This window comes from Nyctereutes procyonoides, unplaced genomic scaffold (genome assembly GCF_905146905.1).
Source record: "Nyctereutes procyonoides isolate TBG_1078 unplaced genomic scaffold, NYPRO_anot_genome, whole genome shotgun sequence".
NCBI classification, from domain to species: Eukaryota; Metazoa; Chordata; class Mammalia; order Carnivora; family Canidae; genus Nyctereutes; species Nyctereutes procyonoides.
Window position 1 is genome coordinate 72,239,066 of NW_026575142.1, and position 25,893 is coordinate 72,264,958.

The 25,893-nt window shown below is 50.9% G+C and overlaps 1 long non-coding RNA gene across 1 annotated transcript; it reads right to left on the reverse strand.

Moving 5' to 3' along the window:
• Window positions 1-283: 283 nt before the first annotated feature.
• Window positions 284-4,080, reverse strand: LOC129498891 (uncharacterized). The gene is made up of 4 exons (XR_008662232.1): window positions 3,894-4,080; window positions 1,497-1,856; window positions 1,326-1,403; window positions 284-1,035 (listed from the first exon to the last, which is right to left on the reverse strand). It is a non-coding gene; the product is annotated as an uncharacterized LOC129498891 (long non-coding RNA).
• Window positions 4,081-25,893: the final 21,813 nt, after the last annotated feature.

The window sequence follows — 25,893 nt, forward strand, 5'->3', positions numbered from 1 at the left end:
ATTTTTTTTTTAATACTCTGGCCCTGTTTGCAACGCGTCCATTGTCAGAGTCTGAGCAGCTTGGGTTCCGTGTCTCCCGCTGTGGCTGGTGGCACGGGAACCCGGGACTGCGAGTCCCTCTAACCTTGCTTGGACTGGGGAAGGGCACATCCCAAACTGAAAGAGGGGAGGCAGGGTTAGAAACACCACCACCAAGTGTCTGCCACGTTTCACAAGCGGGAGTTTGGGGAGGGAGGGAGGGAGGGAATGAGGGAGGGAGGGCCCCGTAATTCTTTCTCCGCCCTGACCCTGACGGAGCGAATCCGTGTCCTTAGGGAGGGCGACAGGGAGCTGACCTTTCTTGACCTCCTGTCAGGTTCACACAGCGTGTGTCACGTACATCGTTATATCCTTTAACTCTTAAAACTCGCTGCCCCCATTTTTTTTATCAGTTTTTTTCAGAAGCCGGGCATTGCCCGACGGAGAGAGCCAGGTGTCACGGGAGAGGAGAACCCTTTGCACCCTCAGCCTTCGCGCTCCCGTTCAACCCACTGGGACGCGGGACGGCCCCGATCTTTCCTCTCACTTGCTCTCCAGTCTCTAGTTCCCCACCGACCAGTCGAGTTCTGCGGCACCGGAGGGCCGTTGCCTACGACCTCCTGACCCGCTGTCCGCCTCTGCCAGACAGTTCCAAACAGAGGCTCCCTCACCCCGTTGGCGTTCTCTGTGGACCCTTCGCACGGAACGTTCCAGAAGGCCCTGCCACGCTGCATGGGTTAGCTCCACGCACTGCGCTCTCGGAGGGACATAGACTCATCCCAAGTTTTCTTCTGAAGACACAGAAGAAGTTTTAAGAAGTAAAGGAAACTTCTCCGAACACATACATCTAGACGTCGGCAGCTCAGGATAGACAAACCCAAAGCCTGGTAGCACGAACCATCTTAACATGCACGAGGCCCCTGCAAGTCCTTGCAGATCCGGCAAGTCGAGATAGAATTTCTGGTCTAGTCAATGAAGGTCTTGCAGCGTGGTGATGCTCCCAGATGAAGTTCTGGCCTGAATTTTTGAATTGAGGAAAGAAAAATGAGGTTTAAAAATACAAAAAAAAAAAAAAAAAAAACCAAAAAAACAGGGGCTGTCTGGGTGGCTCCGTCAGTTAAGTGTCCAACTCTTGATTTTGGCTCAGGTCGTGATCTCGGGGTCGTGAGGTTGAGCCCTGGGTCGGGCTCCATGCTGGGCGTGGAGTTTGCCTAAAAGACTCTCTCCGTCTCCCTCCACCCTTCATCCCCACCCTCTCTCCAATAAATAAATAATTAAAAAAAAAGGATACAGAGAAACAGACTCACTGTGAATTGTACAGTTTTTGTGACAGGTGCTTACTAGGATTGTGCAGTGAACAACTTGAACAACAGTGCCTAGTGACCCTGCAAAGAAAGGAACACTCAGGAGCGTCATTTAAAAGAAATAATTTGTTAGATTATATAGTTTGCGTTAGAAAAGTTGAGCTTCAGACTTACCTGTGTTCCTTATATGTGTGTGTGCGCAGGAAGGCAAAGCGGCAGCGGCGTGTCCAGGATGCACCTGAGCCCTGCAGTTCCGCGTACCTGACGCACGTGCCTGTAGGGCATCACATCGCCGTCGATTCTCTGCGAAAGGACACTTTTCGATTCTAAGGATGAAAATCACAGAAGCACTAGGATCCAAGAGCTTCTTTCATTCCAAACAGCTCTTGACGAGTTAAGCGCAGACGAACCATAAACGCACAGATTCAGTTTCTCCTGGGACAGAAATGGGTCTGGGTTGGAGGAGGACGGGTCAGTTGGTCAAATGCGTCCCTGCTTTGCTGAGTCATGAGCTTTCAAAAAAGAGCGTTGTGCCTAAAAATAAATAAATAAATAAATAAATAAATAAATAAATAAATAAATAAATAAATAAATAAATAAACAAAATAACTAAAACTAAATATGTCAATAAGACCACGGAGGTGACTATCTCCGTGTTCCAGGGTGGGGGTCTCCGTTTTTGGGTCCAAGTGGGGTGATGGGCACGTTCGGAAGGGAGCCGCTGCCTTCCTTGCCACCTGGCCCGGCCCCGTGTCGCTGGGCCCTCGGCTTGGTCGTGTCCAGGGCCGTAGAGCCGCCGGCCGCCCGTGCCCGACAGGGACACGTGTCCCCCGGGGACCCCGCTGGCTCCGCGGAGGAGGAGCCTTCCCTGGTGCAGCCACGGCCCGCGGCACCTGCAGCAGGTGGGCCCCAAGCGCCACCTGCCACCCAGACTCCCTGCAAAGGGCGAGAAAGAGGAACTGCCGCTTCGCCAGCCGCGTGCTCCGACTTGGCCTGGAAGTATCGAGGGCAGCGGGGGGGCGGGTCAAGGAAAGGCCGGCGAGTGACCCCGCCAGGCGGGAACAGGAGGCGCCCGGGGTCGACGCTGGGCGACAGGGCCGCAGTCGCTTTTCTAGGACTTGAGCAGAAGCCACGGTGACCCGTGGGCGAAGGAGGACGGGCCGCAGGAACGCGAGGGTGACAGACGCGGGTGGGGGATGCTCCCAGAGCTCCCGCCCAAAGGCAGGCAGGGGAGCGCGGGTGCCGCCCCGAGGGGTGCCGGCCCAGAGGCCCCCCTGGGGGCTGTGCTCTCTCCCTCGGGGCGCGGTGGCCTGCGAGCCGCTGGGAGCCCGGGTGCCTGGCCCCGGCCCTGCGCCACGGGGCCCAAACGAGGACGGAGGACCGAGCGCCTCTTGTATCCAGAACAGGCCCACGCCCGTGACGCCAACCTCAGCCCGACTTCTCACCTTCGGGATTGCCCCGGGGCGGCCGTGCCTTGCCCACGTCTGCGCCCCGTCCTCCTTATGGTTCTCCCGCGGCCTTGGGGCCTAAGCGCGTCAATTCGAGGGAGAATTGGGTCAAAAACAAATGGGGTGACATGCAAGTCAACCAGAGTGGCGAGGAGTCAGCAGTCTGCCAAGATGTAGAATTTGTTTCTGGATTCGGGGTCCAGAAAGAGGAATTCCATTAATTTTGCCTTTTTTCCCTTGTAGGCGGGTTGGGGTAGGGAGAGGGGACTGTCCGTCTTGGTGTCCTGCAGCGGAGGATGGCCCGGACGTCTGCTGGTGCTGGGTCGAGTCCCCCCGATCCGCGGGGCGGCCCGTCTGCATTCCGGGGCGTGGAAGCGCCCGGCCGTCAAGGCCCAGCTGCCGGGAGGCTTCTGTGACGGGGCCCCCGGGTCCGGGGCGGCCTTGCTCCCTGCGCCCCAGCCTCTCGGGCCACGCGTCGCCGGCCGGCGGAGGGCAGGCATCGCCGAGGCCCGTCCCTCTGGGGGGCCACGCGGCCAAACAGGGAAGCATGAATCTCTCTCCCTGAGACCCGAGCCCATGGCTGTCCAGGTTCCCCAGAGGGAAAATGCGCAGCACGGCCACGTGGCCCCCCGGTGAGGTGTTCCCCGAAGCGGATCGAGTCGGCCCCGGATCGTGGGCCACGTACCTGCCTGATAGCATGGGTTCCAGTCCCAGCTTCCTCAGCCACTGACCAGGACACCCAACAAGCTGCTTTTAAGTTCTTTGGGTCTTAGTTTCTTGATCCGGAAAATGGGAACAGTAGCGATGCCTGGAGGCTAGTGTCGAACGAGCTGACGCAAGCAGCCGCCTGGCCCCTAATGGGCACTCGGCAGGGCTGCGTCCTTCCCTCCACCCTCTCCAAGTGGCCCCATTGCACAACGTACTTTCTCCAGCGGCCCTTGTCCGAAGACCCCACGCGGCCGCGGGCCTACAGGCGGCCCCCCGACAGCCTCAGCAGTGCCCCGCAGGAGCACCGAGGACAGGCGTTCCTGCGCAGGGAGCGGGCGGCGCCCTGGTTCCTGGTCGGCAGCTCTCGGGGCGGGAGGGTCAGGCGCAAGCCACCCCAGGTCCCTTCCCGTCCTACCAGGCTGTGGTCCCGTGAGGCTGCGGCAGCTGCAAAGCCGGGCTGGCCGCTGTGACGCGGAGGGGACGGCGGGCCCTGGGCGCCACGGGCCTCCTGCGACCCCATCAAGCCCCAGCCCCCTCCGGGCCGGCTCAGAGGCGTGCACCTTCCCTCCTGGTCGCCGGGGCGGTCGTCTCCGGGGCCCAGTGTGTTCTGGAGAGCCCTCGCCGGGCTTAAGGTGGGGCCGAGGGCGGGCGAGACGGGCCCGAGGGCGGGGACGGGCACCTGCCAGCCCAGGCTGCTGCCGGCTCACCCCTGACGGGCGTCACCTGTGCGAGGGACGCTGCTGTGTGTGACATAGGCCTTTGGGGGGGAATCTATACAGGTGGTCAGTTCTTTTCATGTTTTCTTTCTTTTTATTAATTAATTAATTAATTAATTTTAATTTTAATTTTTTTTGGTGGCTATTTCCAAGACTCGGGACTCTCAGGAAAGTCCAAACGGGTGCGGAGGTACAAGGGATCTTAATTTGTTTTTAGGATCGAACTAATTTCCATTTAGATGAATGTTCCAAAACGAGTTCCAGGGAACTGGGTTTTGCAATGCTAAGCGCTATTTGAAACAATTTATTTTCCGCGGTTATTTCAACATAAGAAATGAAATGCAAACACGCGGGCTGTGACGACACCTTCTACTGGGAGTCGGGGTGTGTGTCGGAGGATGTCTTTGTCCTTTCTTTCTTTTCTTTCTTCTTCTTTCTTTCTTTCTTTCTTTCTTTCTTTCCTTTTTTTATTTCCTTACTTTTTTTTTTTTTGAAGATAAACTTTTTTCCTTCTGCCTTGAATGTTTATTGTCAGGAAGCACTGCAAGCTTTCAACATTTTTTTATTTGATGGAAACATGGGCTCAAAAGCCGCCTTTCTTTTTCCCACTGAGTCAGGGAGGGTCTGAGTAATTAAGTAATAAGAACACAGATTTTTTTTTTAAGATTTTAGTTATTTATTCATGATAGTCACAGAGAGAGAGAGAGGCAGAGACACAGGCAGAGGGAGAAGCAGGCTCCATGCAGGGAGCCCGACGTGGGACTCGATCCCGGGACCCGGGGTCATGCCCTGGGTCAAAGGCGTTGATAAACGGCTGCACCACCCGGGCGGCCCGTTGGTTTTTATCTTATTCATTTTTTACAATAGTGCACATTTCTTGTATGATTTAAATATCTACAATATTAAAATTGTTTAGAAGGACGCAGTGGAGTTAGGGAGGGCAGGGAGGAGGAGGGCGGGAGGCAGGCGCCTGGAGAAGGGTGTTCATGGCCCTCCGCACGCACAGCACCGCACGCACCAGGCCTCATGACACCCAGGCTGCAGCCCCCCAGGGTGCGCGCCGGCCGTGGCCGATGGAGCACGTCAGGGCCTCGGGGGCTGGAGCCATGTTGGGAACCAGAACAGTCCACAGAGAGATCCAGCTCCCTGACACCTTTGACAGGGCTCCATCGCAGGGGGCCCGTTCCTGCGAGCAGCTCGACGTGCTGGGTGATGGGGATGCTCTCCCAGGGATTACCTCCCCTTCGGAGCCCACAGTCTGCTCCCCCGTCCGCCTGCCCGGGGATCCTGCAGCGCCCACGTCACCTGGTCACCTGGGGGTGAGGCCTGCAGGTGGGCCAAGGCCAGGGCTCTGAAGCGCCAGGGAGGAAGGCCCCGTCCACCTGCCACGGCTCCTGCAGTGCCCACATCACCTGAGGGTGAGACCTGCAGGTAGGCCGAGGCTGGGGCTTGGAGGGGCTGGGAGGAAGGCCCCCGTCCACCCGCCCTTAGCTGAGGCCTCAGTCTCTCGGGCAGGCCGCCAGTCCACGTGGTGGGCTCTGGTCCACCCTGTGCCTGTAGCCCACGGTCTGTGAAGTCGGCGGGCTCGGCCACAGTCATGTCTAGGGCGGCTACAGGCCAAGGCGGCCTGGGTGCTGGTCCCCGCCGCGCGGGTGCGGATTCGGGGTCATCCCCGGGCGGGTCCTGCTCGGCGTGAGCGCTGCCCGTGGGTGGCATGTGGGACCTACAGGGGCGGCCTCAGCGAGGCGACTGCAGGTGCGGGAGGAAGGCCCGGGGGGCAGCAGAGAACAATCCGGAAGAATTGGAGGACATGGTCACCGCTAGCTGAGCGGGTGCTTTCCTTTCCTGGCGGTCCATAGAATAACGATTTGTGTCACAGCTGGTGTCTCACATTTGACGAAATCAAGAGTCAACCCCTTATGGTTCGCGTTGGGACGCCCTGTTCCTCGGAGTGTAAAGTTGCTGCGGCGGCCTATCGGGCACCGTGCGGGGATCCAACCGGCCGCAGCCCCCTCGGCCGCCGCGAGGAGGTGCGGGCACGTTAGCGCCCACGCGTGCGAGCGCTCGGTCTGGTCCCCTGGCAGGAAGCAGTCGACGCGAGCAGGGACAGGGCTCGGTCCCCGCTGGTGTGGCCGGCAGGGCGGCGGGGGAGCCCGGGCAGCACCCCCTCTGCAAAGGCACGGCTGCCGGGGGCACGCGTGGTGAGCAGCAGCTCCCGGAGATGAGAAGGTGCCAGCCTCGTCCCTGGCGGACTCCGGGACTGACCTGCGGGAACGCTTAGCCACAGAGCCCGCTGCTGTCTGCGAACTGAATTCTTTGGGTTCCCGTGTCCTACAGCATCCCCTTGGTCCTCTGTGCCTGTTATAGGGTCAGGCGGCCCTTTGAGGAGCCCATCACAACCTCCTGAAGCAAGCAGGAGTCGCAGAGACCGCCCGGGGACACTATGTCACTGCATCCTCGGACAACTAAGTCCTTCCTGAACCACGGCGTTGATCATCCCATTCCACCCCATTGCACCCCATTCCACCCCATTGCACCCCGTTCCACCCCATTCCACCCCATTCCTCCCCATTCCTCCCCATTCCACGACTGAGCCTTTTCTCTTGCCGTGTTTCATCTTCATAGACAAGATGAGTGGCCTCCCCCGGAGGAGACCGGCTGCGGACACGACTCGTTGGGAGAAGCAGCGTCTCCTGCTCCCCGACCTGGGCACGCCCCGGGCATCCGCACCTGAGAAACACCTGCCGCCCCGAGCGCCTTGCTCCCTCCGGGGGCGCCTACGCCGAGGCCTGGGAGCTCCGGCCCGTGCTCACGTGCGCCTTTTCCTCATTAAATGCAAGTTTGTCATTTGAAAAGGTTGACTAGGATTCTATTTCGGAAGAGAATTCCAGTTGGTTAAATTTAGTGTCATAAAGAAAATTCCAACCGAGAATAGTTTCTGGCTTTGAGCCCGCAGCGTTTCTTTTGTTGTGAATTGGACGCGCTTTCATTCACTGTCAGCGTTTCCTGCGGCGTTTGTCCTTTTCGAGAACGCACAGCGATGGCCCCGCTGGCTTTAGTAGGACCGGTCTTTCCTCCGGAAGTGACTTACCCAAATTTTATTATTGCCAAACAGGCAATCTCAATTTTTTGAGTTTCCCTGGACCCTCTTGCCTCTTCTGTCATAAACCAGGACTGCTGCTGTCCCAGCGCCCCCAGCTCTGTGGGTGCTCCTCCCCCTAGGACCTCAAAGGAGCCAGCCTCGAGAGGCAAATGTCTGCATTTTGGGCTAACGGTTGAGCTGGATTTTGCAGACGGGAGAGCCCACCAGAGCTCTGTGGGTCTCCCGACCTGCCTGTGGTCACCTTTTCCTTCTCTTCCTCCCCTCCCTTGGTCGCTTGGTGACTTCTGTTTCTTTCTTTTTTTTTTTCTTTTTTTTTTTTTTTTGTGACTTCTGTTTCTTGAATGTACATTTGCTGCTCCTGGACCCTGCCCTGAGTGCCTAACCCACGTCACCCCGTTTCCCCCTTCTGGCCGCCTTACAGGAGGCCCTACTGTCCTCGTGAAGGTAAGGAGACCAGAGGCCGACCTCAGGCCTAAATTTTACAACCTCATGTTCCTGACTATGAGACAACGTCTCTTGTTATAGAACAAAGAGTCTCCTAAAGAAGGTGTTGATTTCTACTTTTTTTGGGAGGGGGGCGCGGGAGGATAGTGTGATTTTTAGTCTACTTCACTATTATGCTCACGACCCAGAAACTCAGGAATGATCGCACCCCCGGAGAGCTCAGGTCTCCAACATTCTCGATCTTCGAAACTTCGGTGTGTTTTACCTTACACTGTGCCACGTCCGACATGTCATCAACCAGTTTTTGGTATTAATTTCTAAATTGGATTTTCACCTAAATTTCTAGGTCAGTGTGTTTCCTGTCAGAATTCTGCAAAGTGTTGGGATTCTGAGGTAGACTCTGTTTCATAATCCGGTTTGAAAGTTTTTTATTTTATTTTATTATTTTATTTTATTTTATTTTATTTATTTTATTTTATTTATTTATTTTATTTTATTTATTTTATTTTATTTTATTTTATTTTATTTTATTTTATTATTTTATTTTATTTATTTTATTTTATTTTATTTCATTTCATTTCATTTCATTTTATTTATTTTATTTTATTTTATTTATTTTATTTTATTTTATTTTATTTTATTTTATTTTTGAAAGTTTTTATTTTATATCAGGTCGTCTGGCACAAGATGAGACAAGACAATGACCATCTCGGGGCGCTGTGTGCGGCAATATGCGGGCTTTCAGGGTCCTCGTGACTGAGGCAGTATAGAAAAAAATAGACCTAGCTTTACAATACGTGATACGGGAACGTGAACATCAGTGTTTGTGCAGGAACCGATAGGTCTGACCAGTTGTCGGGTTTGCTGAGAAAGGCCTTGAAAATAACATGAACGATGTAGGTAGCCCCGTCGGGCAGCGCGGTCTTCATCCCGCAGGAAGGGCACCTGCTGGCTCCTCCCGGGATTCCCCAGACGCCGCTGAACAGTCTGAGGTCCTCGGGATTCTCTTCCAAGGGAGCAAAATGATGGGGTAATTTAATTCTAGGTCGATCAGCTTCAGGACAGAGAGATCTCCTGAATTTTCTGAACTCCCTGAATAAAGACGAAGGTACACTGAAGAGCCAACCCTCTAATTCATTTGTTCCCCGGGGAACAAATCAACCGACACATTTGGAAGAGAAAGGAAGACAATTTTATGTGGCTTTTAACAAATTTGCTCATTATCTGTTTAATATTTTCTGGGCTGTGAACAGTGATTAGTATATCAAATTAATTCTTGGATGGTTTGCTTGGCTGACTAAGTTAGGATTTCCAGGAGCAGTAGGCAAAAAAGATCGTCTAATCCAATTGGACCAGCTCCTCCGCCCCCACCCTCCACATCGTCCCCCTGCGCTTCCCCCGGCTCCAGTAATTAAACAATCCTGTTTCTCGGCACCATGTGGTCCCCAGGGTACCTCACCCTGAGGCCTGCCTCTGGGATTTTAGAGAAGTCTGAAATTGTACGGAAAATTCATATTCATGATGAACAGCCAAGCATTTTTCTGGAGAGAGGTCGTAGCTTTCATCAGACAAACATCATATGGTCTCATTCATTTGGGGAATATAAAAAATAGTGAAAGGGAATAAAGGGGAAAGGAGAAAAAAATGAGTGGGAAATATCAGAAAGGGAGACAGAACATAAAGACTCCTGACTCTGGGAAACGAACTAGGGGGGTAGAAGGGGAGGAGGGGGGCGGTGGGGGTGACTGGGTGACGGGCACTGAGGGGGGCACTTCCGGGGGATGAGCACTGGGTGTTATTCTGTATGTTGGCAAATTGAACACCAATAAAAAAATAAATTTAAAAAAATATATGAATCTTTTAAAAAGATCCTCTGACACCAATGGTCGTAAATGTTAGTGGAAAAAAAAAGGTAATAATTTAATGAATTTCTGTGTTTCTCCTTTTTGTGTGGAAGTCTACCCGCTGGTAATATTGATGACCTCGGGCTCTAGTCTAGGTGCTTCGGATACACAAATGAACAACACTAGATCGCCGTCCTCCCCTGCCCTGCCACCCACCGGAGACTTGTTCAAATAGGGGAGGAAGATAATAAACCACCCAAGTAGGGGGGCCGAGGACTGAGCGGTGAACACGGTCACTCTACAATGGTGCGGATTGCCACCTTTGCTGGGTTTCATTTGTGTTTTTTATTTGTATTTTTGTAAGAACTTTGTGCAGGCAGTTCTCCCCACCCACCCCCCCCCCCCGCCCGAAGACAGTTGTGGGAAGCCCATGGCGCTTCGTTGTCACGCCCCTGGCTGAGTGTGTGCAGACGCCCAGGCCGTCCCAGGCTCACGGTGTGCAGGCCAATCCGTCAAGTGCCCACCGCTGCACACAAACCGAGAGCTCGCGTTACCCGTCCGCACGGACGAAAGAGAAAACGAGAGGCACGGACCTTGACAAGCTCTTCCTCATCCAAAAATAAAATTGATTCAGGCCACTAAAAAAACTCCAAGCTCTTTCATTAACAGGCCTCGGAAAACCACAATAAATCAGCCTATTAGAGTGCAACAGGGGTGCAAATTGGTGTCTCCGTTAATGTAGATAAAGATTTTAGTGCGCACTGCATATATCAAAAATTAAACACATGCTGCTTGCAGAGTTTTAATGAATACAAAAAGCTCGATTGCTTAAAACCAACACAGCCCAGGCATTACTTCATTTAGCTGTCAATAAAATTGTCTCTTATTTTATTTTCTAATGGTTTATCAATACCGGTAATTTGTCGCTGGTTATAAAAAGGAGGATGGGGGGGCCCAGGGAAAGGAATTTAAATAAGTCCTGCTAACTGGAACAGAGCTTGGCGGGTCATTTTGTTCTGCTGCGTAAGTTAATGACCAGGCGATGCGCGGTGCCGGGATGTCCGTTGCTTCCTCAGCCTGCACACCTGAGCCGCGCTTGCAGGAACACGTCGGGGGTGCGCTGTGCCCTGCGAACCTGCTGCTGTCGTCCGAGGAGGGCTGCTGAGGCCTTGCCATCCAGCCTGGTCAAGAAGTGCCCGGGGCGGGGAGGGGGGGGGAGGATGGTTTTGCTCCATCTTCTTTTCCCCCATGTGATGCAGCGGCCATGTGACGCTTTCTGGGAGAAGCCCAGCGTGGGGTCTACCTGCCTTCACCGCTTCCTATAAAATGCAGAACCAGCAGGAAGCCTGTTTTGGAAGCAGGCGAGGAAACCCTGGCGTCGTGGCGGCGGCGAGCCAGTCGCGTCCCTTTCCGCGGGGCAGCAAGGGCAGGGCCTGCCTGTAGGACTTCCCGGGTGCGACGGCAGTGACACTCTTTATTTTGACCTGAACGGTATTTAGGTAGTTTCCAAAAACCAGATTCATGATTCACGCATCAGCCGCGAGAAGTCATCCGTTGACTGATGGGATCGATAAACACTGTGGCGGGCTGACGCATTAGTAAGTTGACGCACAGCTTAACCCGCGCCGTATTTTATTCTTATTTTTATTATTATTTTCTTGCCTGAGCGGACTCATTAGAAAATGAACAAAGCAGTAATTGCGTCCTCCAGCCACGGAGGCAGGGTAACTAGCCTGAACCTGCAGGGTTCTCCAGGCTCCGGGTGCTTCGCCCAAGCCAATCTTCTCCCCTCCTCTCCTTCCTTCTTTCCTTCCTTCTTTCCTTTTTCCTCTAGGGCTGGTGGGGATGCACCAGTTCAGTGGCTTCTTTATCAGCCCTCTTGGGGTTCTCTCTAGGCCTTGAAGAGAATGAGCCTGAAGTACTCTGCAGCTGGTATAGACCTGTCCGCAGCTGACGCCTTCCTCAGGTGCTGCTGCCTTGGCGGGGGCGGGGGCGGGGGGGCAGGGTCCCCGACCCCGGCCCACGGTGACTTGGGAGGACCCCAGTTCTGTCCCCTCCCAGAGCAGCAGAAAGAGAACCAGAGTCCGGGTGACTGTGGCTGACCGATGGCCTGGGGCCCAGCCTCTCATTTCATGGGTTTCCAGAGCCCAAGGGAGGAGGGGTCGGTCGCCCCGGTCAACGAGTCTGCTGCTTCGATTGACACCTGAAGGCTGACATCTGTGTTGCGGGGCGGTTCCTGCCTGCCACGTCCGTTCGGAGCTGGGCCTACGCAAGGCGAGTGGAAAGAGCCAGTGCCTCCCCTCAGGGGACCCGAGGCCCGGCGGGGCAGGCAGGCCGAAGGCCCGAGGCCTCTGCCGTGGACGGGTTCCTCTCCAGCGGGGACAGCACCGAGGAGAGCGGCCGGGTCCACGCGCACGCAAGGTGGAGGCGCAGATCTGCGGAGCCAGAGCGGGGGAAGGTGGGGCTGGGGGGCCTGGCGGGAGGTGGCAAGAGCAGGGGTCTCCCCAGGCCTTGCGCAGTGACCGACGCCAGCCGACGGGGACAGCGAGCCTAGTCCCTGCTCAAGAAAACACGAGTTTCTGAAATTGTACGGTTTGCGCATCAAAGACACCTGATAAAGGATTTTTCCCAGGTTCGACAAAAATGCTAAAAATGTACATGACGTTGCCAGGAACGAGTTGTGAGGCTGAAAGAAATTTTCGAGATCATCATTAATAATAGATGCTGATCAACTACGTTACAGGAAAAGCGGAGTTAGGTTTCTAGTCTCTCTAGGGAAAAGGTTGTTGCAGAATTTGGTCATAGGAAGAGCCAGTCAAGGATGGTGAAGCCAAAACGCGTAGAATAAAAGCATTTGTGGAGGTTTGTCAAGCAGATAATTAACAGACCTCATGTTATTTCCTCCCCCCCAGGGTTTTATGATATTTTTGGTATTTATTGGCTTTTAAAAGTGGATGATTTTATGCTTTCCCCCCTCATTTTAAGTAAATATTCACTGTTGACCTACTTCTATATCATACTTTTGTATTATTACTTTTAAAGGCGTCCCCCCGGGCTGCACCAGCTTCAGGTACCCTCAGACGTGGGCCTCCTTAGCCTCTAGGGAGCTGCGGACACTGGGGAGGCGGCTGCCCCCGGCCTGGAACCTGAGCCGCAACACGTGGGCAAGGACCTTCGTGTTCACCTGAGGCTTCACGGCCTTATGGGGAAACTGGGCCAAGAGAAGTCACGTGGCTTCCAAAGTTCTTAGAGCTTTTGGGGAGCAGAGCCAAAGGCTTTTACTTCTCTGCGGTGTTGTCATCTTCAGACTGAAGCCTACAAAGAAAAGCCTCAGGTAAGGGCAGGGGTCACGGGCAAGCGAACTCCTTGGTTTGGGCCAGGACAGTGTTTCCAGAATGTGATTCCACGAGAAGAACATCATATTAGTTATGAATATTCTGGCCAGAAGTGTGTGACTTAAATGTAATTATAAGGACACATCAGACGAACCTCAAATCAGGTATTCTATGCTAGAAAATAAAGAAAAGAGGAGGCTGGAACCATATTCTTCAAAATGTCAATGTCCCAAAAGACATTCCACAGAAGCTGTGGAAATGTTTCAGATTAAAAGAGATTAAGGTTTGCGTGCAAACCCGATCCTCGACTGAACCCTGTACCGCGGAGTGGGGGAGATGGGGTGGATGCAATAAAAGGCATTGTTGGGTCAGTTGGAAAAATTGGATTATACAGATTAGTTGAAAATTCTATATTAAGGTTGACTTTCCCGAATGAGAGACCCGTGCTGTGGTTTGGGTGCGAGAAGATCCCCGTTCTGGGGCAACGGCGCACTGAAGCACTTGCGGGCCCGGGGCGTGTGTTCGACTTTGTTGCAGGTGGTTCAGGACAGGGACGTCATGTGTGATGCCTGCTGTACACAACACACACGCACCGTGCGCCGGGAGGAGAGCGGGGCCAGCAGGAGCACAGAGGGGACTGTTAACCGTAGGGGACTCTGCGTAAAGGACACGTCGGCGTTTTGGGCTCTTGCCGAGAAGTTTCTGTAAGTTTGAAATTGTTTACAAGGAAAAACTTGAGAAAGAGAGAGAGAGAGAGAGAGAGAGAGAGAGAGGTCAGGCGTGGCTGCTGTGGTCCCAAGTCCGGTTATTCACCGGCTGTGGGATCTTATATGGGGTTTGTGACGGCTCCGTGGCCCTTTCCTCGACTCCCAGTTAAGGTGACAGCACAGTCCCCATGGGGCGGGGGGGGGGGTTGTGGGGACTAGTGGAGATGAGGCGACTCGGCGTCCTAGGCGGTGGCGGCCGGGGTGGGGGGAGCTCGGGGACACGGCCACACGGTCCTGTGCGGCCCACATTTAGAGCTTTGGGCTCGGGCTGGAGGCACCACTGAGGCTGGTGACACACGGGCCCCGGGTGCGCCGAGGGACAGCGGCTCCGAGCCGGGAGCCCGTCCTCCTCCTCCTCCTCCTCCTCCTCCTCGCAGCAGCAGCAGCAGCAGATCTGCTGGGCGGGCGGGGTCCCCAGCAAGCAAAGCAGCAGGAAGGACAACCGGTGGGCCACGTGGACGAGGCCGGGCCCGAGGCGGCCCAGGGCGGCCTGCTGCCCTCACAGCTCCTTGCTGGAGCACGGCCGCAGCCCTGGGGTGAAGGCCACGGTGGCCCCGGGAGGACAGGGAGCTGGGGGGACGCCAACCAGCCTGGGGGCAGCTGCAGCCCGGGGCCCAGGGCCGAGTCCACGCAGGCGGCCAAGGCTGCGGTGAGGACGAGACCCCAGCCCACCCTGACTGGGCCACCGGCCGCCTGGCCAGGCCTAGGCTGGGGCCCTGTGACCTCGGTGTTCTAGCGGCAGACACGAGGTGACGTGTCCAGGCTGGTGGGGGAGGCGGTGACGCCCTGGCGTGGCGGCCCATGGGCGCTGGGCCGAGGCCTGGCCTGTCCTCCTGGCCTGCGCCTGGCCGCTGTCCGGGTGTGGGCCCACGGGGCCGCCGACAGCTCCCCTCGGGGCTCCCAGCGCCTGCGAGGCCTCGCCCCCCTCCAGCCTCCCCAGCAACCGCCATGAGGCCGCACGTGGCCGACATCCAGAACGTTGGGCACCGCCTGGCACGGCTCTGCTCCAGGTGCCACCCGGCCACGGCCTGCCCGCACCCGGCGACACCACCTTCTTTTTGTAGGAGTCACACCACCTGCGAGCAGAGACTTAGAGATGTTCTCAGGGTCGATTGAGCCTGGTGTTATTATGCGCGTGTGTGTATTTAGGTTTCTCTCTAGTAAAAGCAGGCCCTGCTGTGGTTGTTGTTTTCATGTTTCCAGTTGAGCCTAAAGCCTTGCATGGTCCGAGTGAATTATTTTCTGTCTTCGTGTCCTACACAACGATATGAAGCCCTGCGAGCTCCTGTCTGCTTCGAGATGGATAAAACTCCCTCTTACCTACTGCTAGGCAGAAGTGTGACAACCAAGGGATCGATTTAGAGTCGGAAGATCCTGCTTGAGTCTTGGCTTCACCGCTCGCCAGTTCCGCAGCCTCAGACACGCAAATCCACCTCTCCAAGCCTCAATTTCATCTAAAAAATGGAGATAAAAATATCCTTGTCCAGGCCGGTGTTGAGGATTGGAAATGGTAGCACAGAGGGAGTCCTGGGAAAGTGTAAGGCGCGTGCCGACGTCGGCTTAGTAGATTCATTGATTTTTTCCACTGTGCCACTGAGGATTTTTCGGAAGAGGGAGAAAACATAACTTCTGTTTTCAATGTATGGTGATCATTAGGTTAGACCCCACGGATGTTCTTATTTAATCCTTCCCTCTCTGCTGATGACCGTGGCTCAAGCCTTTATGCTCCGCTACCAACTTAATAACAACAGCATCTGCCGCTTTTGAAAGGACAAATGAGCCAATAGATAGAAGAACTCTCTGCCCCCCCCCCCCCCAGGGAGGAAATGTGTTCGGGACATCCAAGGTAGCACTCTCATTGTTAGCATTATTCACCTGGATCATTTTTGTGCTGATATAGTAACATTATCGCCACCCAAAGTGGAAAAAGAATAAATTATTGATGGCTTTGCATACTCACGCTGGGTTCCAGAAAAGGTTTGCGTAGAGTGAGGATTTGAGCTGAGGTCTCCAAAGGAACAATGAAGGGGGTTGGAGCACAGTGGGCAGAAGACCTGTGGGGATCAGTTTCCAACTGCATTGTGGCAGAATGAATAATTCAAGAATATTGTTTTGGGTTAGGTGTCCTTTTCAGCATCTTTAAAAACCTCTCTTTCTGCCATGGCGGGATCGCATGACTATTCCATATCATGCCAAGGAGGCTTTCTTGACGGCAGCGCTGTAGGCAGCGGACTGAAGCACGCGAGGTTTCAAACAGATGGCACTGTATTCTTTACGTAAAAATATTTATTACAATTGTGATCCCTAAACACTTGAGGGTATGTTTTGCGTTCAGAAATGTCTGGTGTTTTATTCAATTGATTTCCCATCTTGGAGGTATGCACCGGGAGGCACGCAAATGAGATCCACATGTCACGCAGCCACTCACCGGATCACGGGGGAACGTCTGGGTTAGCTTCTTGTAATTCCGAGCATTTCATTTTTTTTTTTTTTGTGGCCGATGATGTCCTTTATAACGTAGTTTAGATAGCTTCGCTAAACGTATTTATGATTTGCCTTTTCCAAAAAGGATTTTGCACGACTTAAAAAGAAAGACGCACACAAATGGTTAATAACATAGATACATAGCAGAAGTTGGAGAAATTAAAGCTTTCTCTTGGGGGCGGGGAGGGGACCTGTGTTCAGAGTACGTTGACGGCCTGCCCACCGCGGAAAGAGAAATCCCAGAGGCATACTTAAATAACCAGAGATGATTCCTGAGCTGTGTGCACTGGCCAAGAAGAGGAATATGTGTTATTCCTAAAGAGATGGGAAGGATTGAGCGGGGAGCAGGGGATGAGTTGATAATACAGGTGGGTGAAATTCCTAAGTGATGTGTGTTGTCTGACCTGGGCTTTCCCGCTGGCTCCATCATCCTAGAGATACCCGAAGTAAGAAATTCCCCCAAATGCTTACTATTGTGTGTTTCTGGTGGCAACCAGTGAGGGAAATGAACCTGGGTGACCGAGGGTGGAGAGGAGGATGCTGAGCCAGAGGGGCTTGGAGGCATCAGCTGATGTCTGGGTGCAGAGATACAGAAACAAAATGAAGTCCGAGAAAACTCGCAGGAAGTAAAGCCCTCAGTAATTTACAGTTGTTAATGGAGGTCTGTGCTTCTAGCTCTTGCTTGGAGTTTCCTGGCAGCCGTTGTAGAAAGGGAAGCGTGGTCAGCTCTATAGTTCCTGCTCTCGGGAAGGAAGATGCGTGCTATCTTGAAGAATTTTCTTTTTCGAGTTTAATTTTGGAAGGTGTTCTTATGCAAGACTTTCCACGGAAGACCCCAAGTGACATAAGAAAAAAAAATGCCTTCAAAAGCAGTTTTATAGTCAATGTCAAAGCAGATTTTATGTGGCTGATCCTTGAACTATCTTCAGTTAGAGTCCAGGGCCTGGAAGCTAGAGCAGAAACCGGTGAAAAGATTTCTTTGAAGGACTAAACCAATCTAGTCTAAGTATACAGCTGTCTCCAGGGGGTACTTGTGGCTGATGGGCCACATCATCCCATCCCAGTTGATTAGTCCAGGCCAATCAAAGTAATTCCTTTCCCCTTGCTTCTGACTCACTCAGGAATCAGGCTATGACCTAATCCTGGCCCCTGACTGGTGAGGGGAGAAAATCCGGGGAACTTCTGGGAAAAGATTTTCTTCATCTCAGTAGGAAATACAGGAAGAGTGTCCCTCTTCTTTCTTGGAACATTGTCGTACGGGAAGTGACACCATGAGAATGAAGCCAGGACTCAGGATGGCAGAGCGGAGAAACAGGAAAGACTCTTCTTGAGCTACTGAGTCCACCAACCTTGGAAATCTTCTAGTCCTACGCAAGGTGATAGATTTCCTTACTGGTTAGGTCAGTTTGAGTTGGAGATTGTCTTACTTGCACTTAAAAACATCTCGACTGATACACTTTTCAATAATCTATCGTTACTTGATGATAAAAAAAAAAAAACTGTGGAAATCATAGGGAATAAAAGAAAGCAGGTAGATGAGGTCATGACCCATCCTTTGGCTTGCCTGTCCAGCCAACCTCATCCTTTATCACTGAGCACCTCCAGTTACACCTGTGTGCTCCGAGAACACTAAACTTGCTTGCTCTTGCCATTACTTTTTGGCACAGACTATCCTTTTTCCAAGATTAGATCCCTCGGCCCCTTGAGTGCGCCTATATACGCGTGCATTCAGGCACACATGGAGCATCTCCAGGCTGGCCACTTTTACTCACCCAGCACTCTTTCAAGGTCATTTAGATGCCACTTTCTCAGGATCAGGGAGCAAAGGGCTTTGGCATATACCCCCAATCCCTGCCCAGTTAGGGTCTCTGTGGTAGGGAGTCTTTACGTTGGCCCCAGTGATCTCTACTTACTGGTATTCATGCCCCTCCCCCCCAGCAGACTTTTCCTTTGATATGAGCTGGAACTGTGACTCACTTGTAATGAATAGAGTACAGCAGAAGCGTGTGCATTTTCTCCTTAAGACGTCACTTCCAAATTTAGGTTACAGAAAGACTGAGTTTTGTCTCCAGCACCCTTTCTCAGTCTCTGATCCTCTCTCTTGGGCCCTCAATTGCCAGAGACCCTCAAACATCTATAGAGAAGCCCACATGGTAAGGAACTGAAGCCTGCCGGCTATCATGTCAACGAGCTTGGAAACAAATCTTTTGAGACCTATAAAGAATCACATAAGTGAGTTTGGAAACAAGATGACACCTCATCCCCAATTAAGCCTTCAAATTAGATTTCAGCCCTAGCTGACAGCGCGGCTGTAACCTTATGAGAGATGGTGAGTCAAAGGTACCTACTTAAGTCGTGCCTGGGTTGCTGATCCAAATAATTTGTATTCCAAATATACAATATATCCAAATGACATTTGTTATTTTGAGCCACTAACTTTTAGAATAATTTGTATTTCAACATAGGTAATAAATATACGACCCCTTTCCTGAGTTCCCATGGAAATCTATAGTTCTCCCATTATAGCACTACACTGTGCCGTAATTAATTATCTGTTTATTTGCATGACTGCTCCACTAGATTGGAAATTCTGTAAAGATAGGGCCATTGTCTGCACTGTATCTTCATCAAATAACACCATTCTTAGATATAATATGCTACTACGCACTGAATAATGATAATAGGTGGGGATTCTATAAAAAAAAAGTGGCACGAATATTGCTGTAGAAGGGGACGTTAGGTCAAGGAGATAAATACCATAAAGAAAGGCAATGAAAGTAATACCCAGCTAATTATAAAATAGTCATTAATCTGAGAAACGTATAAAGTCGGGACGCCTGGGTGGCTCAGTGGTTGAGCATCTGCCTTTGGCTCAGGGTGTGATCCCAGGATCTTCTCCCTCTGCCTGTGTCTCTGCTTCTCTGTGTGTGTCTCTCATGAGAAAATAAATAAAATCTTAAAAAAAAAAAAGAAATGTATAGACAGACTGAGCACCAAGTAAGAAGATATAGAAGATAAAGTAAGATTAAAATACCATCCCTTTGGCGATATGCCCTGCAGTGTCTATTGTGGTGAACGCACCAGTGAGAGTGAGGCCATAAACCGATGTCAAAACACGGACCAGGTAACGGTCAGCCCTGCCTTCCCGCTGAGCAGCGCGGGCCCCGGGCTGCCCGGGCCTCCGTTACCCACTGGTCAGGTGAAGGCGGCTTCGCGTCTTCTTAAAGATCCCTTTCAGCTCCGATATTCCAGCTTACGTGTGAATCCATTCCGTAAGCACTTACCTCAAATTATTTCAGATCTGTCGTCCCCAGTCTCTTGATTTTTCCATCCCATCACAGCTGAGAGGGTGGAAAAGGACACATCACATCGTGGGGCTGTTGGAATTTCTGGGTAATAGGTGTAGTGTGAAAGAGCTTCCCAGATCGTTCTGCTCGGCCTGATGCCCACTTTTGAGAATCTTTGAGGTGATACATAATGACTGACCCACAAGTTCTGGCCAACAGTGCACACGTTCTGCCGTTTGACAAAATGAGTGCAATAGGCCGTAGTGTAGGTTCAGCAGAAGCTGACACGGGCAGCTGGAAAGTAAGCAGCAGCACTGAGCGGGTGACCCCTCCCGGTAGTCACGTCAGAATGTGGGCCGCAGAAGGCCACCCAGGGCCCCTAACCTTCCCCGAGCCTGAGGAACTTACCCAGCAGCTTCTGCACTGGCCATCTATCATGTCTTGACAATAATTTAGAAGGCAGTACCTCACGGCGTTTGCCGCGTGGCCGGAGGCCTCCGAATCTACGGGAGATTATTGCCAATATCCTTGACTGGAAAACCCCAAAGCGCTCTAATTAGTTTATGGCGGATTCTTTTGAGAGATGATAATAACGATAATATCTAGCTTTTGCTTAATCCTTTCATTTTTCACAAAGCTTTCCATCTGTCATTGTGTTACCCTCCCCGCGCACCGGCCGAGGAGGCGGTGCAGGGTCCTAAAAAGCTGCACTTTCCCTGCAGGGTCACTCCCTTCCTCAGCCACTGGATGCGTTAATCCAGAATACACTGTGTGTCAGGGACTCAGTGGACCTTCAATGCTGAATAAAATGTGGCTCATGCTCCTGGGGTTCGAGACTAAGGAGAGGCAAGCGGGTCACTGCAGTGCTCTCGGGTACTTGCCTTCTCTGGTCGCAGTAACCCGGGCATCCCTGTTACACCGGGCCCGTGTCTAGAACTACACAGGAATGGGGGCCCCAGGGATTGTTCCAACAGTGAAGTTATTCAGTTCTTGACGTGTCAGCAGACGTTCCTCCACTCACATGGCATTCCATGAGGGAACGTCATTTCTTTTCTGTGCTCTTGGGCTCTAGTTCTTCCCCAAAGAAGCCATAGGTTCCCCCAAATTCACGAGACACGTGGCACACTGTTTCCAATGCCATTTTTTGTGGGTCCTGATGTTCCTTTCACCAGTCGGAGAGCCCATCTTTTAGGAGAAGCTCTTAGGTTTGGAAGCTCAGTATGTGAGGTATGTGAAGTTTTAGCTCCAGAAGAGCCTCTGGCGTGCGGGAACCCATGTGCTCGGGCTCCTGAAAGCCACGTGCACCCATCTCTTCCCAACTCAGTGTGCAATTATAGCAGATTGGTAGCTTGAAATTGTCCACGCTGTAGGACTATGTTCATCACAGAAACCAGCAAACCCAACCTATCATAACTGTTTTTCTCTGCAAGAACTAGTTGTTAAAACATTTACCAGCACACCACTGAGTGGAGCTCACCGTCCTTCACCTAGGGCTTGATTAAATTGATAGATTTACTAAACTGCTCTGCATATGATATGCAAAACAGTCTCTTAATTTGGGTTTGAATATAATTATACAAACTCTATTAATTTCTTTTCCCTTCCTCCTACATACGTGGGTTAAAACTCCCTTAATTTGGCATGTAAATTTATGCAAAATAGCAAACAATTTGGGTTTTATGGTGAGAACCCTGGAACACTAATAACCCTGCAATCTTGATTACACAGACACCAAACTAATGCTCACTCAGACCCACTCTCCTACATTGCCACCTACAGAAACTCTACCCAGCTGGAATGAACCTCACTTCTGGAGTCGACAAATACATATCTTCCTTCGTGTTGGAAGAAATAAACCAAAAATCAAAACAAAATAGAAAAATGCAATCGTGTTCATCTCAAAGATTTTATAAATCATCAGTTTGAACATCCAGTTCTTTTCTCTGATATGTGCCTCAGACAAAAATCACTCGTTTGGAAGGATTTCCCTGCTCCTGCCAATGGTCTTTGTCTTCCCAGCAACCATACTGGAAGCTTCCGTGTCATCCCAGGGCTCATCACTGTGCTGCCTCGGCCCACAGAAGAGGTTCAATAAATATATGTTGAGTAGATCAACTTTTTTTCCCTCTTTTTTATGTAACAAACCGGCAAGTCTGCCACTACTAACCTGGGCCCACCTCAACTACCACCTCAACTACCTGTCTCCTGCTTGTCCCTCCATTTTAAAGCATTTATACAACAGGCTTTAGCTGAGCGTGTGTTTTGTGGCAAGTACTGGGCTTGGGATGAGAACGAACCAAATATTCCACCTTCAAGACGGGGGAGACACAAATGGATGAAAAACACTCTCTGCAACATGGCAAGGGCTGTGGCCATGGAAGACATAGAGTATTATAAAAACAGCGGAGAGAGGGATTGGGCCTATTTCAAGTGGGAGAGAGTCTTGAGCTGGGTGTCACAGCATGGCTAGAATTTTGCTATGGAAACAAAGTGGAGAAAAATAATGGAGAAGGAGAGGAAATGGCGGGTGTAGTTAGTGTTGAGTAAAAGCTGAGTCAGGAGCATAATTGAGATGCCCGGAGTTAGATGCTCTTCTGCTGTTCTGAGGGACCTTGGGCAACTTACCAAACTCGGTGGGCCTTAGTTGCCTCGTGTGCAGAACGGGACCATCTATCTTACAGAATTGTGAGGATTAATGGCTAATGAGTAGGATTTCTCAGGATGGGGCCTACCGTACCTTCCATGCTCAGTAGGTGCTAGCCATTTTTCCCACTATTCCAAGCAAAGGGAGTAGCCTTTGAAAAATGATGGAGATGGGAAATTGATATGGTCTGTTTCAGGATAGCCAGGCTTGCGCTGTAGCTGGTACAGCAGCGGGTATTGGTTGAGGAGTGCTGAAAGGTGAGTCTGAAATGGCAGCCAGGAGTCTGGACCTGAAGGGCCTCGTGAGCCACGCTCAACCCTTTGGGCGCTAGCCTGGAGGCCATAAAGACCCTCGGGAGGATTTTAAGAGGGAAAGTGACCGTTCTACTCCTTGCTGCTACGTTGAACATTGCTTCTATGCTCATTCTTCTGTCTGTTACAGTCAAAGAGAAATAGAGCAGGATGTTTGTTAGACGTGGGAAGACAGGCTAGTGCAGGAGGGCAGAGAGGCTCCGGTGTACACTGAACTCATCTCCATTGAAACAAAAGGCTTTTAAGTGCTGGCACGTCCTGAAGAAAAGGACTGAAGGAGGTTGGGGGGTGGTAGTGGTCACTGTGCTTAGGCCTGTGCTTATCCCAGTTAGCACCCTCCCACACGGACTGGGCAAAAGGGGCCCCACCTTGCTTGATGATTACACGTCCAAGGGATGGCTCACTGGAGAGGGATACTCCTGGTTGTGGAAGACGCATCTCAGAGGGACAGAGAAAGGATGTACAATTGCAAGTTTTTGTTTTTTTGTTTTTTTTTGTTTTTAAAGAAAATGCTCTAAGAAAAGGGAGATTAACAGCCTATAGTCAGTTTTTGGCTGAAACAGATAGTAAATTCTCATGGCAGCTTGAGCTTTGTCAGCCCAACTGAAGGGACTGTGGTCATCCTAGAGACAAGGCCTTGGGCTAACAGGAGCCATGCTGGAACACGCTAGAACACCAACATGTTTCAGCCTCTTAGCGTGTGTCTGTGGGGCAGACAGAGTTACTTGTGCTGAGACCTTGCGGTTCCCGTAGGCCAAGGCCGAGGACTGGTTGGGAAGGCAGTGACCTGATGGGAATGTGGTCCAGGAAAGACCTCTCCCAGGAGCGCTCTGTTCGTTGTGGGACGGGTGCTGGCTCGCCTTTGCCTGGGAGGCCGAATCAATCAGTCCCCTTTCTCATTTTGATCTCTAGGCTTTTGCTTCTGTTGTTTCTTCTCTCCTCTGCCACTTGCATCTTTTTCATTTTTACCTTTCAAAGCCTTATTCTGTGAAGGCCCCACGTTTATGAAGGTTTTTTTGATAACTGGGCCCTCCTCTCTGAACTACAATACTCAGTCTTCTTGCCTCACAAATTAGCACTTAATTATCCCACATATTGTGTTTGGAACATATGGGGTTTTGGAAAGCGTACCAGGCTTGGAGTTCAGAGAGGTTGGAGTCTCAGGTCTTCTACCGAGCAGCTGTTCAAACATAAGCAAGTCTCATCTCTGAGCTTCCATTTCTTCATCTGTAAAATGGTGAGAAAACTCATCCCAAAACGTTATGACTAATTGGATGACATTATGTTTGCAAAACTGCCTGACGGTGCACAGCCCAAGATTCATGTGAAATAGATATTTATTGAGTCTTTTATCATTTTATGTATATCAGTTGTCACCCTGACTTGATGTTGGCCTATTTTAGAGCCAAGAACATGGCTTATCTTTTTCTTTTTCACAATCTTTATCAAAGTGTTGAGCGTGTAATAGGTACTCAACAAGCGCTGGCTGAGGGAATTGACTAATTGCAAGCTTAGAGGGAAGGGGCTGAGTCTGTTGCACAATCTGTGAGGAGTTTAACAAATATTCAATTAGGAAATGAGTCCCCTAGACACCTACCAAATAGACAATTAATCTACACGGTTCTAGGAAGTATTGGGCTAGTGTAAGGGACTTTTTGACCTTCAGGGGGTCCCCCACAGCCTTCAAAGCACTAGGACATACAAGCAAAAGTCTACAAGAACACTAGGAAATGGATAGAACTATGAGTAACCCTAAAAAAAAAAAAATCTGGATAAATGTCAGGCCCAGCATGAAAATACGGAATCGGAGCTGGAATTCCCCATCCCCCTACTCCCTTCGTGCTGGGGAGGCTAAGGCTAGCTCAGAGTAATTAGCTTCCAAACATCCCTATGTAATAAATGAATAGAACAGCAGACGCTGAGAGTGATTTATTATTCATCATGAATAGCAAGTGAATGAAATAATTTAACAATCACTAATCTCTAAAAGGGACCTACTCATTTTTAATCATCTCATATGACATGTGATCACTCATTCACATACATCCCCCTGAGCTCATCCTACTGCCAGGAAGCCTTAATGGGCGGCAGAGTGCTGTTGATGTGTGTCTGTGACATGCGTGTGTCATTAGGTGGATGTTGCAGCCTGTGGGATTAGCGCCGTGTTTTTGTGCACTGTGACAACTTGACACAATCCATACACATGTCACCTTTTGCATCCCGTTAGTATCGAGGGAACCCACAGATGCTAGGACGGTGCAGTGGTGATTATGCGGCCCGCAGCTCTGAGGGTAGGATCAGAAAAGGCCACCATGGTGACGGATAGAGAGCGTGCTGGTCTGTCACCCGCACGAGCATGCCGAGGGAAGGTGACCCGATGAAATCGTTGCCGTGGGAAGTCTAACCGAAGCGTTTCCCGTCCTAATCACAATAGTGCTGGCAAACATCGTACTGTTTATTTTTGCGTCGCTGGAGAACAGAGACTCAGTATTTTAGTGTCTGGCGTTTTTGGAGAAATTTCCTGTATCTGGCTTCATCATTTATATGTCTAGAAATTTTAAGGAATATTAAATCAAGCTTTGCTGTGATTATAGATCCACACATCTCTAAAAACAAACAAACAAAATACAGGAGAAAATAAAACTGAGTGGGAGCCCAGTTAAACTGACCAGTTAATCTCCTTGGGCTCTGGTACAGAAATTAGTTAATGATGGTTACTAAGCGTGTCACTATTTTTTTGACTGCCGGCCGCGTGCTGGGCACGGTTCACACATTATTTTATTTAATTCTCACTACAACTTTGTGGGGTGGGCATATTATCCCTATTTACACATGGAGAAATGCATTCACCCAACCTTTGGTTATATCGATGTCAACAAAAGAGCTGAAAGGAAAAAATCTGAATTCAATCATACAGCTTATTTTGAAAAAAAAAAAAAAAGTTTGAAATCCTCTCCATTTTCTTAAAAGGCCGGTCTTTATATTTAGATATAACTTCAGCAGAATTATTACTGTACTGAGATTATTTATACTTTTGTTCTATCACTATTCCTGTTATTATTTTTAATGGAATTATTATTTCTCTAAGAAAAGGAATGCTTCTTTCTCTTCTGTTCCCAAGTTCAACAGGTCACGGTATATGAATGTGCACATGAGCCAACAGTGGGGAGAGGACTTCCCAGTACGTGGACCCTGAGTCAGCCGGTCAGTGGTGGGGTCAACGCGATGACCTGTCCTCATCCCAGAGATGCTGAGACTGCTGGTCCAGGCACCCGGCGCTGTGGGCGGTGAATCATAAGGAAGCAGCCGTCATTCTGGTTTTGAATTTAAGAAGCCACAGCCCTATTTTCCTTCTCTCTTCTACCGGAGCGGTGCTTGCTGTCTTATCTGTTCCCCATCGTCCTGTATGTGAGGGTGGAATCAGTGTTTCTTCTTACTGCTCTTCAGAAATATTCATATTTCATACATGTTCTCTTTGGT